Below are 12,729 nucleotides of genomic sequence, written 5' to 3' on the forward strand. Positions count from 1 at the left end.
TTACTGAACTGCTTAGTGATTGTAAGAACACTGGGTCTCATTCACTAATAAATGCATAATAATTTAGTATTTGAGGGTATCAGTTGGCCTATACTTTGGTTGTTCACCATCCAAACCAAACGTGTGGGGTCAGTTTCATTTTATTTTATTTTTTTATTTTTTTTGAAAGAAAATACTTTTATTCAGCAAAGACACATTAAACCAATTAAAATTTATATATTTTTTTCCTATTTCAAATGAGTGCTGTTCTTTTAAACTGTCATCATAAACATCATCCTGAAAAAATGTATCACAGTTTCCACAAAAATATTAAACACCACTATTTTCAGCATTGATGATGATGATAATAATAATAAGAAATGGTTCTTGAGCACAAAATCATTATTAGAATGATTTCTGAAGGATCATGTGACACTAAAGACTGGAGTAATGAATGTTAAAATTTTATTTTAAAATGTAATATTTAAGTTAATTTTTAAAAATGCTCATAAATGAATCTTTGATTTCTGCACTATAACATTTTCCCAAAAGATTTTGTTCAAATGCTTGTGTATGGTTAGTAAATGAGACCCACTGTGAGAAAACAAGGTGAATGACACAAAGAGCTTGAATCGCAATCATCATAAACGCACACAGCTCAAGGAGAGCGATTAACGCTTCAGTAGCAACCCTCGAAGCAGTCTGTATTTGCATTTTAACCTTAGTGGTATACTACCTAATGTACTGATCTAAAAGCTGATAAAGTCTCACCTGCCAAGTTGGGCGTTGGCTTTCACTGGAGGAATAAACACAGAAAGGAGCAAAAGGCAAATGTATTAACAGTCAACTTTGCAACATAGATAATGAACTTTGCGTAAAGCCTTTGTATTTGACTCTTGAGAGATTGAGATTGCAGGTAAATAATGCACATAATTTTACATGTAATGCAGAAAAACCAGATCAACTTTGAAATATTTTTCAAACTGCAATTTCCCAAACAGCGCAAGTGAATCAGCGCTACTGTATCTCTCTCTCTTTCTCTCTGTCTCTCTGTCCTTCTCTGTGTAAAGAAAGCTTGTTCTCGCATATCTGATCTTGAAGCACCTGTTACAGAAGGCTAAATATGTGTTTTATTTCAACACACTTATGGTGCTACACCACTTTAAGCCAGTTGCGCACTGGGATGCAACAAAACTTTCAATTAAACTCGCAGTTAGAATCAAAGAAAGCTGTCTTCATAATGACATCTCTATAGTACCAGAATGTTGCTCATTCTTAAACACTGCTCACCTGTCACATTATCTTTTATATATATATATTTCTTTTTTTTTTTTTTTTTATTCAAGTTTGGTCTGTGGTGATGGCCTTTTGGGCAGCACGCTAACATGCAGCGCCGTTGCACTACGGGCGTCCCGAGTTCGAATCCCGACTCAATGACCTTTACCAATCCTGCCCCCCTAATCTCTATTCCACTTTGCTTCGTGTCAATTCTAATCTGTCCTATCGTAATAAAAGGTGAAAATTCTAATCTTAAATTTTTTTTTTTACTTTGAAGTCAAATTGTCTTGCGTTATTTTGTACGCTATTGTGCAACAAAAATAAACCCGTAGCATCATTTAGTGTCCCAATTTGTACACCTTGAAGGATTTGTTAACATTATATATTGCAATGTATGTTTTCACAATACTTAGTATACAGAAAATTTTTTAAAATCGCAATAATCTCGCAATAATAATTGCCTGTTGATTCCCGCCACTATTGCTTATATAAATCGCTCTTATTCAGATCTAAGTGGTCTACATGTGATCCTGCCGCCATGAAAAACCACGTTCTCCCTGGAGACAGAAGCTGGGAACTAAGGGAGTAAATGGCATATGGTTATGAAGATCGAGGAGGAAACTGGGAATGAAAAAAGAGGGCAGCTCCCAGAATGGACTGACCTGCATGACATTGATTAGAATCAGAATATGAAGTGTGCATGGTGGTTGAGCCAGGGGTCGACAAGTGAATGTACCACGTGGAGGGATAAGGGACCAGGGGATGGAGGGGGGGGGGGGGGGGCAGTGCTTGTCTCCTTGAGGGAAAAGGATGGGGGATGTGATGCTTTGGAAAAAGGGGACTTTAAGGGGGGTAAAGACTGTAAATCCAAGGCTCTGGTGATGCCTCAGAGGTGACTGGCTTTTGTTCGGTCAGTGTACCCATTTGAAACGCAAATGATTATTCATTCATTTGCAGCATTGCCATGACCTACATCTGGTACCTCCTTGAAATGACTTGTTGAATTTGGGTGAAGAAGACTAGCACTTTTGGCAGTGGCTTCCAGCAACAGCTGTAGTCCCAGAAATAGCTGTTGGCTGACCATGATGCTTTTTTTTTTTTTTTTGCCGCAGGAAAAGTTGCATTAGTCTGATCATGTCGTACTGCCTCGGTTTTTGAAGCCGAGGACATATCTGGGTCATTACCAACGTTTTCCCCAATGCAACCCCCATGAGAATCCATTGTTGTGGAGGGCTACTGTTTGCTAGTATGTTGTGACTGCTCGTGAGTTTTTGTTTTGTCGCACAGAAAACAGATAATGATGGGGGCAGGGTTCGTTCTGTGGGGGTTGTGAAGCTGAATTTGTGTTTGTGAGACTGGGAACTTTTTATTGGCTCCATGTGGCCGACAGTGCTTATGGTTGTACTGCGTGACCGGGCATTTTTGACAGCCAAAACCCTTTTCTGCCGTGCCAGTACGTGCTGTTTTTTTAATCTGTAGGATGGTAAATTGCTTGCTAGGGTATTTATGCACTTCATTAAACACAGCTGAAATGAGTCCAGTGTGCTTCTAAAAATGAAGAGGTCAGTGTTTGTGTTTTCTAAAACATTGAAATATGCCGTTTCAAGAAAGTTCAAATGATTAACCTGTATGTTCATAAACACAGTTAAACTTTGATGCGAAGGACCTGTAAATATAATGATCTATATTTGAGCGACTCCCTCTCTAAAATATAAAGGCAACTGTATATATTTATGTATTAAGACCCATACTACAATTAGTATAATTTGGTCCTTGTGCAAAAGCCATTTTATTTTTTTTGTCTGTTTTGTTTAGATTTTTTTTGTGTTTTGTTTTTTTATAGTTAGTTTTTTCTTGTTTTGTTTTGTTTTGTTGAAAACCCCTGCTGTAGAGGAACATTTCGATTCAAGCAGTTGTTTAGTTTCTTTAGTCACTGCTGGGAAAATTGTTCATTTTCTGTGGACAAAGGTTGCACTACGCTTTTGAGAGCTTTCATGCCCTAGGACATAGATGCATTCTTTAAACCGGTTTTTAACCAAACATGCTCACACAGCATAACCCTACATATTTGAAAATACCCCATGGCTCTATTTGACAGAGAGAATTAAAGGTGTCATTCCCTGTCATTTTATTGATGGAAAACCACACACCTGAAAACAGTTTTAAATGATTTGTTAAAGTGACTTTTTGTGTCCATAGTCATTGTCATTTTCCACCTCACTTTTGGACACACTCGAGCACAAATGACAGATTGCTGTCTCCTGAACAAAAATAAAGTATTTAAATTATACAGACTCTACCTATCCATTTTCCTCAAATCTAGGGCACTGCCTCAACTAAAACATCCATAATTTTCAGCTGGAGGCTGTTTGAAAGGAAAAGCTGTTTTTAATGACACTGCAATACCTGTTGCTTAATGAGTTTGTATTTTGGATTGCCTTTCTGTATTAGCGAAAGTAGGTTTCTAGGCCTCCCCTGAAGAATATAGCTTGTCTTTTAATATCAGAAATAGCTCGCATGAAGCCTCAAGTTATATTTTATAGGAGCCACCGCATGAAGGAGAGTTGAGAGTGCCGCAGGATTGAGTGTATGTACAGCTTTAGCTCAGACTGATGTGCTCCCTTATCATGTGTTTGGCAGTCTTGAAGCACGGCTTTTTTGGCTTTGTGCATGAAGAGCTGTCCAGCAATCTTGATTCCTTTTCATAGGACTTTGAACAGGTAGTGAGGTCACGCTGTCGATATTACTTGTTCAGGGCAGCATTTTTTTTGATCGCCCTCAGATGACTGCGAGAATTACATAACTGACTCAGTTACGGAGTCGTGACCCTTGCGTTGCCTCGGAACACAAACTCAGAGCTGCAGTCGATCTGGCACAAATCAGTCAGAACCCATCAAAGTGCATGTGCAAGTGCATTTACTGTTCATCTAGCTGAAAAGTTTTATAGCACTGAAGTGGTTGTACCTTACTTTTTATAGATAAAAAAGAAAATACTTTTTCCCCCATAGATACCACATAGATAAATAGACAATAGTTTCAGTATGTGGTCTTTTTTTGCATTTCATTGTTTCATTGTCCATTGCTTTTGCCATTTTTAAAGGCAGTCTGCACGTTATTGTGGAGCAAAAGTTCACACGTACTCTGAAAAAGGTTTCTTTGGCTGACTTGCTTATTCATGCCTCCAAAAAGCTCCCATAGGGATCACAAATATTACAAAACAAGAACATATGAACAACTGTCTCACATTAAGTTGTCAGTTTTTTAAGCACTTTAATTATGTGCATATATTATTGTAATACAATAAGAAGCTTTTGGAGTTCATATTTATATTTGCTTTGCCAACATTTTCACTGGCAAAAAAATGCCAACTTTTATTTTTACCTACATGTTTTGCGATGTGTTAGAAATAATATATTTCTGTTTTGTCAGATACCCTTTACAGTGGGGAAAAAATATTATAAGGATTGGAATTATTATTGTATCAAATTATTATTAGACTGGAATTATTATAGTGGAAAAAGATATTATTTAAAGTTTTAGATAAACAGCTGGAAACTCTACAGTAATGTAACACCATGGACACTATAAATTGCTGGAAAATGTCAGCATATGATGAAAAATATGTTTATGTAATTTTCAAAACTATTCAAACTGATGCTTTCAAGACACTCCAACAATTTGTCAAATCCTCTTCTATCCCTATCAATTGGAAAAATTTACCATGGGGATAAATGCTTTTGCTCACAAGGCATAAAAACACATATATTAATGACAAATGTAGATGTTTTTACTACAAGAGGCCTGGAAGTCGTTGTGCAATAGGATGCTTTCTACAAACCCACATTAAACTCATATAATTAGCAAATATTTTCAGATATTTATTTCAGAAATAGTGCAAAATATTCCATCATGAAACGGTTTTGGTACAGCAAGTGCCTTTTCTAGGAAATTCTTAATTGCTTTATGAGGACATGCTGCTTAACTGAGCAGTGTTTTGGAGAGACATCTCTGGGAGGAGTTCTTTTGACTGGTTTATTGAATGAAAGATGTTTTTCCAAACAGCTTTGTTGAAGCAAGTGCCGCAAGCTGGAACTCTTCTCGATAAACAAAAGTCTTTTTTAGGCATGAAAAGGAATTCATTGATTTTTTTTGGTGTTAGTATTTGATTGTACTGTGTAATGAAAGTTAATTCTTGATGGCATTCATCTGTTTTTTGTTTCTTTTTTGTTTGTTATACAAGAGTGTTTCCATTGCTTAAAATAGCCATTTAATAGATCTGAAGCATGAGGGTATAAACAAACATCCGCTCTCATAATTGCACTGTTTGTGTGTGTGCATTTATAGTGGGCACTTATGTATTTATATGTGTATATTTAGATTTAAATTAGACTTTACTGACACAAGTCTATTTCTTTTCATCTTACAGTATATCAAGATTCCTGCTTCCTCGGATTCTCCTGATGCTTTCCGTGTCTTCTCCTTCTACCTGTCCAGTGACAGTAAAGACAAACCTCAGGCCAGCTTCGACTGTATTCACCAGTATATTTCTGGGTAAGACACAGAAGAAAAAAAATATTCAAATAATATTAAAAACTTGGAAAAATAAATAATAATTATTATTATTACCAATAAATTTGTATAAAAATAGCATCCTGTTATTTTAGAGCACATAGTGACAGACAGTTCAGACTTACCACATGCTTCTGTCCAAAAAAATAAAAAAATGGAAGCAGCATAAATACATTTTTTTTTTTTTTTAAATAGTTGTTTAATTAATGATTATTACTGAAATTGCTTAATAATAAATTGTATTAGTTATTATGTGTCTTGAATGTTAAATCTGTGTGTTGAACATAGGTTGTTGTTTGTTAGTCTCAACATTTACTTTGACCTTTGAACCCAAGTTCCATTACAGTATTACAGTATATGTCACGGTCAGTTGTGAAGTTGCTGTCTTGATCGGGGTGGCACTGATCTGTTCGCTTTCCAGCTCAAAGGAGACTTGTAGTCTCACAATACTCTGCTTGTCTTGCTGAAGAATAGCATTAGATAGGTTTGTGGGAAAGAGGATGCAAAGCAATTCCACAAAAACCGGTTAAGGCCATTAGTCATAAATTAGTCACCGACTTTCCGGCTGCTTTGTGGACAAAGGAGCAGCTGTAACACTTAGCAATGGAGAGCGAGGCGTTAAACATGTCAGTCTTTACATAGAAGGTTGATTCTCAGAGCTTTCAAGGAAATTTCTGTTGTGATGTCTACACTAATTTTGATCTGTCTGTCTGTCTGCACATACTACAAAAATAAAGCTATTTATAAGTTTTTTTTTAAACCAGAAAACATTTTTAATTTGAATAATTTTCACAATCTTACTGTTTGAACTTTTACTTATTTAGATCAAATAAATTCTGCCTTTGCGAGCATGGTGAAGACTTACTTCTAAGAAGTATCAAAGTAAATAAATAAATACAATTTATACATGCATACATACATAAAAATCTTACTGACCCCAAACATATGAAAAATTAGTGTTTAAAATATGGCGACTTATGTAATAATGTTATTATTTCAATGCGTAAAATATATTTTGTAAAATATATAATGTATAAAATGTTTATGTATTTCTAAGTAAACTGTTTGAATGGAAAGTATTTGTATTACAAATATATTTATTAAATTTTTTTTTTCTCTCTTTAAGCAAGCTCTATAACCATGTCTCCATGCCAGATATAAATTCATAAACACCCTTAAACATTATGCCATATGGTGCCACATCACTTAATTGCTTTTAATTTCCAAACAGTTCTAACTGATGCTTTCAAGACTGTAAATTGATTCCCTGGAATTTCAACAAATCCACATGTGTATATTTTCCAGCATGATAATTTAACTCACTGTGTATTTCCTGTTTTTGCTTAGAGATGGCAGGGAGCATCTGGAAAGTCAGGGCAGTATTCAGGACAAAATCACGGTGTGTGCCACCGACGATTCCTACCAGATGACCCGCGAGCGCATGTCTCAAGTGGAAAAGGACATCTGGAGTCGCTCAGCCATTGAAATCAAACCTGGATCCACACGTCCAAGTAAGAATCCAGCTCATGCACACAAAGGACCAACTCCATATGCACAGACGCAATTAGCTCTCATTAAAACATGTCTTATATCAAATAACGCGTTCATTTCTTCCAAAAGCAAGTAATATGTTAGCCTGGTAGTATCATATCCTGTTAGTAATGGTGGATAAACCAGGATGTTTTTGATCAAGGGATGGTTGTGTATCAGACGAGCCGTGTAAAGATGTGTTTCCCTCCCCCGATCCCTTTTTCTCAAGCATTTATCTGTAGATGACACAGGCACGAAGCCACAGACCTGTTCCATTAATCTGATTGAGACTGCCAGAAGTATGCGCTAACAAGTCTCATGCTGGGCGGATGAAGTTTAGCCCAGGATTTTAATTACCATGGCTGGGGATCAATTAGGTTTTCATCTGCAGAAATACTGAATTATACATGGGGTCTCTCTCTGAAGCAAAGTCTGCAGTTCCCTAAGCGACGACTAGAGAGAAGGACACGCGTCGCGCTGGCCTCTCGTGTCTAAGAAAGCTGAAAGATAGCACTTGAGTGGTTAGAGAAAATAAGGTCTGTTTGATTCGGGGCAATTAAAATCTCTGAATCACTTTCACTGAGGAAAGCAAAGTTCCCTTCCACACAAAGCTCTGCAGTATCCTCTTTTTTTTTGTCAGTATGTGTCTCAATTTGCCTTGTAATGTAAACACATTTGGGCTGCAGTGCTTGCTAAGGGGTATAATTTAGAGATGGACATTATAGGAGGACCAAAGCGGGATGATTTGATGTTGCACCATTCAGATTTCATATAATAGGTGTGTTTGGGTGAGTTTTTAGTATTTGCTTTGCTTTGGCTTTTTATTCCATCACGCACTAAAAAAAAAAAAGGAATACTGTCTCCATGCGTATTTTTAACCATATGGCGGTAGAAACGGAGCCATGTCCACAATTTAGTGCCTGGCAGATGCATTTGTTTGGCTGAAACAAAAATAAAACAGCCTCCAACTTTTTTCCCATCTCTGTAGTCAAGCGGAGAAACCTCTTGCGGCGGCACACTGTATTTCTGTGGTGAAGTAATGGCACACTTATCATGTAGATGTTTCTAAATACTGCTTTGCCCTCATAGCTCTCATAGTTGGCAGAGGCGTTGAAATGTATGGCAGGTATTTCAGTGGACGTTTAATTATATAGAGCAGAGGTATTTTAAGGTTGCTCTAACTTTGCACACTGGTAAGGGGCAGACAGAAAGCATCATAAAAAAAATTACTATGAACTTACTGTTTGATTATTTTGGTTCTCATTCATTTAGTGATCAAAATTAGTACAGTCGTCATTAGTGGTTGACTGACAGGGATTTTTTGATGGTTGATGCTCATATCTTAATGAGTAGGGTGGCCACTTGCTGATATAAAACTGATGTGTCGACTTATATGATGTCATACTATTTAACCTAATTAAATTTGTTTATTTTACATTTTATGTTTTACAGAAATAATTTTATTCATTTATTGTATTCATTATATTTAAATAAATTATTTTGAAATTAATCAATAAAAAAAATCAACTTCACTGTAAAAAAAAAATAAAGTTGTGAGAACTTAAAAGTTTAAGTTTTGTAGATTGAGTTTTCTCAACTTTTTTGTATAAACTGAAAACAACCAGTTAATAAACACAAAAATCTGCGGATGCTGGTTGCCTAAAACTTTTAAGTTTTCTCAACTTTTGTGTTGATTTAAAAAAAAAAAAAGAAAATCTGTAAAATAAACTTTAGGCTAATTGGGACATGCCCCCATTTATCTGCTCATTTACCTGCATTTACCATGTGAATTTCTTGGTTATGTGATCCAATTATAGCATTTTTTCACAAAGAGGTTAAAAAAAATAACAAGGAAGTAAAGTTTTACTGTAAACTAATAAAGATTAAGAATGGGAGCTTTCAGGGTTCTGTCAAAATAGCAGTCCCTCTTCCAGTAGGCCTACCTATCGGCCAAACAGAAAAACTTTTCTGGCAATGGCAAAAAAAAAAAAAAAAACTAACTAACAATGCCAAATAACAGCAATATTTCAGTCAACCACTCATTGTGTTTATGAATATACAAATATATACAGTGTAGCATTTACTTCAAGCACAGTCAGGTAAGTTGTACTATTTTTGAGCATGCAGACATGCTTAAACAAGTGATTACTGAGCTTTGTGGGGTCAAACAATTTGATTTTGGAATTTGATTTGATGAGATTGCCTGTAAGGCTAGATTTGATTAAATGTTTGATGTTGGAATCTTATGACATCTGTCTACAGTTCATACAGTATTATTGCCCCAAAATACAGTAAAGTGTCTCGAATGCTTTTGGAGAAAGAGAGTGTTTAATTCAGCACTTTTTGCAAAGCGCAACATGTTTAGGCGTCAAGAGGAATTCAGTACTGTTGTGTTTTTTTCGCTCTTGTTTGCCAGCGTGTTGGACTGTGTAATAGTCAAACATTCCTCATAAATGGGATCATTGTTCTCGCAGTTCTGCGGTTATTGCAATTTGTCATGTAGTTAATGCAACTGTTGAAATACGAAGGCAGCTTTTTTTAAGTATAATAAAGTGTGCCTGCATGTACGATTGCAGCAGAGACATTTTTGAGAAAGGAAAACTGACCCCTGTTGTTGAGGCAAACTATATGGGTTTCTAAATTTGTCATTTAGTGACAGTTATGTCATTCTAAATGATATAATTCAAAGTTTCTGAGGAATTTCTGAATAATGTACGGGTCATTTGTTTTTTCCGTACAGTTCGAATTAATGGGGTCTGAAAAATGGCATAAATTTAAGTGCTTATATGACTCGTCTGCTATATTTAGAGTCTTATATGATAGCTTTGTATGAGAAAATTGTCTTGTTTAATTCAAGAACGATTCTTGAATGAATCATTCTTTTGAGTCAGAGCCTGTCAGTAAAGTAATTGATCTGTTTCACAAAACCAGCCTGCATGATTTTTCCTCAGATAAACCCACTTGAGTTAAGTGCTGACTGGAGGAAGGTTGAACAGTGAACAGCGACTTCAAATTTGTGTATGTTTCTCACACAAAGCTTTCACTGCTTCAGAAGAATTTATATATAGTGCACAAGCCATATGTGGATTGCATGATAGACACATATGATACTTTTATGTGGCCTTCTCTTAAAAAAATACTTAAAATCATAATAATGTCACTACAATAATCATAATAAAATTACATGTGTATTTTCATAAACATTTTTTATATATGTATCCCCATACATTTTCATGTACCTCTGCCAGGTCAAAACTGACCCGAATACAGCAGGAAGGTTAACCATGAAGGTTTAAGGAGATATTCACCCAAAATTGAAAATTCTGTTATTTCTCACTCTCATGACTTTCTCTTCTGACAAAAGAAGATATTTTGAGAAATGTCAATGGTCACCAAAAACGTTTGGCCACTAAAATTCTTCAGAATATCGTTTTTTTTTTTTGTCTTCCACAGAAAAAAGTCATACTGGTTTGGAGCAACGTGAGGGCGGTACATTTTTTTGTGTTCCACAGAAGACCGCATGTCATATGAGAGTGAAAAAAATGATAACAGACAGTTCATTTTTGGGTGAACTTTCCGTTTGAGTTAATGTGAAGATTGCTTAAAATGACTGAGTAATTTGATTTAACCCAATCCATTTGAATTTAACTCACAAGACAACAGCGTAGTGTGTTTCTGCAGCAATAACAAAGCCCTAAAGCTGTCTAAATGGAAGCATGAATGTTATGTAAAACTGGATGAGCACAGGAGCGTAGCACTCGCTGTATGAACAGCTTATGCTTCACTTTGTCCTATTGCAACCTTCAAAGTACAGTTTAAACTTCTAATGAGATTAGGCATGCTTGATATCTATTAGCACTCCTGTGTCCTGCTGGCTCCAGGTGAATTAGCACACTGGTGGGAAGATGAAAACAGAAAAAACGGCTCTATTTGAGGTGCTTTGGTTTCCACTGCTTAGATATTTGCACAGGAGAGAGCAACGTTTACCGTCAGCTCTCTTTCACACTCTCCGTCCCGCTCGGTGCATGTCAAATTCAGAGTGCATATCCGGAGAGCGGGTCATACGAGTGCTATGGGGGCCGTCATGTTTACTCAAAGCTGTATTTCCTAAAGTGGTCCAGCGCTTGCTGTTTACACTACTGTATGTGTGATAGTCATTTGTCACGGCCCCAGTGCTCACCCCTTCTCTGTTATGTGTGTGTCTAATTTCACCTCAGGGCGACTAGGTTTTGTTTTGCGTAACGAGAGATTGGGGATTTGAATGGCCCCAGAAGTTCTGTGCTATTTGCAGAGCTCTCGGTTTATTTTCAGTCGAGTTAGGAATAATCTTTCAGTCCGTTTTATGTCACTTAGCAGATTCCGAGCTTGTTTTGAAGACATTAAAATATGTTAAGGAATAATGTAAGGTGAATATTTTTGTTTTACAGACCAATTTTGTTTTACAAACAATCCCTTTTTCATAAAAATCATTAGTGGTTTTTTTCTCTCCTCAGGTCAATGTGTGAAGATTAAGAAGAAACAGGGCCTGCCGACTAGCTTTGACAACACTAATAGACATTCACCCAGCAGCAAGAGGAACGGTACACCTAGCTTGGTGGCCCACAGGCCCTTGAAGGAACGTGTCATTCACGTTCTGGCCTTAAAGCCCTACAGCAAGCCAGAACTACTGCTCTGGCTGGAGAAGGAGAAAGCCAGCCCCAAGGACAAGGCCGACTTGAATGCTGTGCTGGATGAGGTAAAACACAAGTGCACGGCATGCTACAGCGCAAATGCACAACAAACAAAATATTTATAATCTACGTGAATGGAAAAATGTTTCCAAAGTAACATTCCACATCCAGAGTTTTTCCTCAATATATTTATTTATACTACATTCACATTCAAAAGTTTGTTTGTGAGATTTTTTAAAGTCTTTGAAAGAAGTTCAAGACTTTTTATTTGGTCAAAAATAGTATTAAATACATTAAAGTAACTTGGCATTATCATTGAAGACCAGCAATAAAACCAATAATAATGGCAATATATACATGTCAAATTCAGACATGCCCCTTTGCCAGCTGTGATGCCTGGTTACTGGTTTAAACTTGGCCCAGGTTTTTAAAAGAGTTTTGGGTCAGCACACCTTAATACTGTAGCTTCAACAATTGATTGCCAATTCAAAGTCAATGTTTGAATAAACTGACAGCTCGGATGCCCAGATTATGCAGAGCTGTAATAGCTGCTAATGGTGGATATTTTGATGAATCAAAGTTTTTTTCTATGTATAAACTGTTTATGTAATAAAATATGTTTTCGTAGTTCGTTTTGTCCCTTATCAGTGCAAAATTATCACAAATTAAAAAGGGTTCATGCCAATATTGTCCAAAACCCCAC

General features: G+C 36.3%; 1 pseudogene across 1 annotated transcript in view; it reads left to right on the top strand.

Annotated features, from left to right (window-relative positions):
* The window catches only part of LOC306843247 (RNA polymerase II elongation factor ELL-like), a 39,534-nt pseudogene that overhangs the window by 16,410 nt on the left and 10,395 nt on the right, over positions 1-12,729 (top strand). The window contains exons 3-5 of the transcript XR_013785976.1: positions 5,684-5,808; positions 7,174-7,337; positions 11,850-12,091. The product of XR_013785976.1 is annotated as an RNA polymerase II elongation factor ELL-like (transcript). The remainder of the gene's footprint in view (positions 1-5,683; positions 5,809-7,173; positions 7,338-11,849; positions 12,092-12,729) is intronic.

The sequence above is a fragment of the Barbus barbus genome (genome assembly GCF_936440315.1).
Source record: "Barbus barbus genome assembly, chromosome: 23".
Lineage (NCBI taxonomy): Eukaryota > Metazoa > Chordata > Actinopteri > Cypriniformes > Cyprinidae > Barbus > Barbus barbus.